The sequence below is a fragment of the Camellia sinensis genome, chromosome 6, assembly GCF_055761805.1.
Source record: "Camellia sinensis isolate YWXY chromosome 6, ASM5576180v1, whole genome shotgun sequence".
Lineage (NCBI taxonomy): Eukaryota > Viridiplantae > Streptophyta > Magnoliopsida > Ericales > Theaceae > Camellia > Camellia sinensis.
The window spans coordinates 129,067,567-129,069,644 of NC_138966.1; the positions used below are offsets into that span (position 1 = coordinate 129,067,567).

A 2,078-nucleotide genomic window follows, 5' to 3' on the forward strand; every position below is an offset into this window, starting at 1 on the left:
CACGTGGTACCCTTCCTGCATATAACAATTTTTCCTATTGGAGGGGAAAAATTTGGGTACAAATAGGTTATCACGTGGCATGGCCATGTGCTGTCCCACATCAATCACCAACTATTACTTTCCATATTGTTAAGCAAAACACCAACATAAATATGATAGACCCTACAATATAAATCAATCACATTCAAGACACCGTCTAACAACTTTTAGGGTACACATGATTCTTCCAACATATTGTTGTTTCTTTTTTTCTTTTTCTTTTTTCCTTCTAGAATGACAAAGCACTTTTGTCATGTGCCCAATCATGAAATTCTGTCATTAATCCTTCCAATGGTATTAGTTAAACTTTCAACAACTATTGGTGGACATCAACAATCTACTTTCTAACAATAAGCGGCCTAGGCATATGACCATGAACTTAATCCTGAAGAAGGTATCTAACAATACCCATGACCACGAAATGGAGGCTGGCCTAAGTAGATTGGGGTCAATGAGGGTGTGAGTGAGCATGCGACTTTGGAGTGGATAGATTCAGATCAAGAATGGAACATTTAAAAGACAAAATGGCTTAGAAAGTAGGAGGGTATTAAAAGATAGCTTAATCAGTATTATAAATGGCATCATACTTTTAGGACATTTATACCTTGATATGAACATCTAGAACAATGTACAACTGAATAATTCAGAAGCAAAAACTGATGTTATAATATGTGTAAAGACTTCAAAAAGGAATAAGTTGCTATCATTAAATTTCCAAACAATTGGAAGACATTTCAAACACTGAACCTAAAGTTAATTATGATATTAAATAAATAGAAAGAACTTTTGATATAAACAAATTAATAAAAAGAACTAACCAAAGAAGGTCTCAGCCTTCCTTTCTTTCTTTCTTTTAATCGGGAAAAGGACATACCTTTATCTGTGCTAACAGGGAGACTTCCTGAAGAAGTTCTAGCAGCAGTGGGTTCCTTCCTTTTACCCTTTCGGAGGCAAAACACAATCACAAGCATTGCAAAGAAGACCACCAATGAAGAACCTAGAGCTATGCCTATAATCAGACCAGCTGCTAGTGCCTTTTTATTTCCATTGTCTGGATTGGACGATTGAGCACCAGATCCCTGTGGTGAATCTGCCCCTGGAGGAGAATGACTTCGATTATTATGTGGTCTACCTGGGGGAGGCGAGGTATATGGTGGTGAAGGAGGAGCAGGACCATTATCAAATGAATTTCCGTCATATCTGTTTATTTAAAATGCTAGATTAGACATATTGGAGAAGTCCTAAAATATAACACAAACAGGCATGATATTATATTGCATGCATCACTTACATAAATCTAGGGATAGAAATAAGCTCTCTTGGTATCCACCCGCTGAAATGGTTGTTTGCAACATTTCTATGGAAAATTCAAGACATGAGAATAATAGGGCTGGTGAGAAATATAAAATTGAAGGCCTAGAGTTAGGGAATGAACTTACAAATCTATCAAAGGTAAATTAGCCAGAACATTAAGAGAACCAGTTAATTGGTTGTTCTGCACATGATTGCCAAAAATCAAGAAACCAGCAGAAGTTCAAAAAAACTGAACTGAACCCCAAAAATAAAATATCAACTATAAATTAGCACTTCATTACACTCACAGAGTAGAAATATTGGTCAATGCAATAAATGAACTGGGAAGATCACTGGTAAAGTTGTTGAAAGAGAGATCCCTACAATGCAATACATAAACATTAATTTAATTTTAAAAAAAAACTAAGGAGATATTTTTTTGGTAGTATATATCAGAAATTGGAACTGCTCTTCATAGAGTTTTGACCTTTTTGTCTTCTTTGGTGGTTATGTTTGACCTTATCATGATGTAGGCTATGGTTTTGTATAAATATGGTATCACATGGATCTAGACATAGAATGTCTTTTATGTGGGTATGTTTGGTGTGAGTTATTAATATAAGAAATGTTTTTGTTCATTCCATTTATGCACAAGCTCATTGGACAATTATTATCTTTTGCTTCCGCTTTTGGCCCCATATGGTTATTTGAAAATTGTTTTCTGTCTGAGGCCGTAGGTAATCTAA

General features: G+C 35.2%; 1 long non-coding RNA gene across 1 annotated transcript; it reads right to left on the minus strand.

The window, feature by feature from the left end:
- Positions 1-652: 652 nt before the first annotated feature.
- Positions 653-1,772, minus strand: LOC114281403 (uncharacterized). The gene is made up of 4 exons (XR_014331780.1): positions 1,641-1,772; positions 1,479-1,534; positions 1,331-1,396; positions 653-1,239 (listed from the first exon to the last, which is right to left on the minus strand). It is a non-coding gene; the product is annotated as an uncharacterized LOC114281403 (long non-coding RNA).
- Between the last annotated feature and the right edge of the window lie 306 nt (positions 1,773-2,078).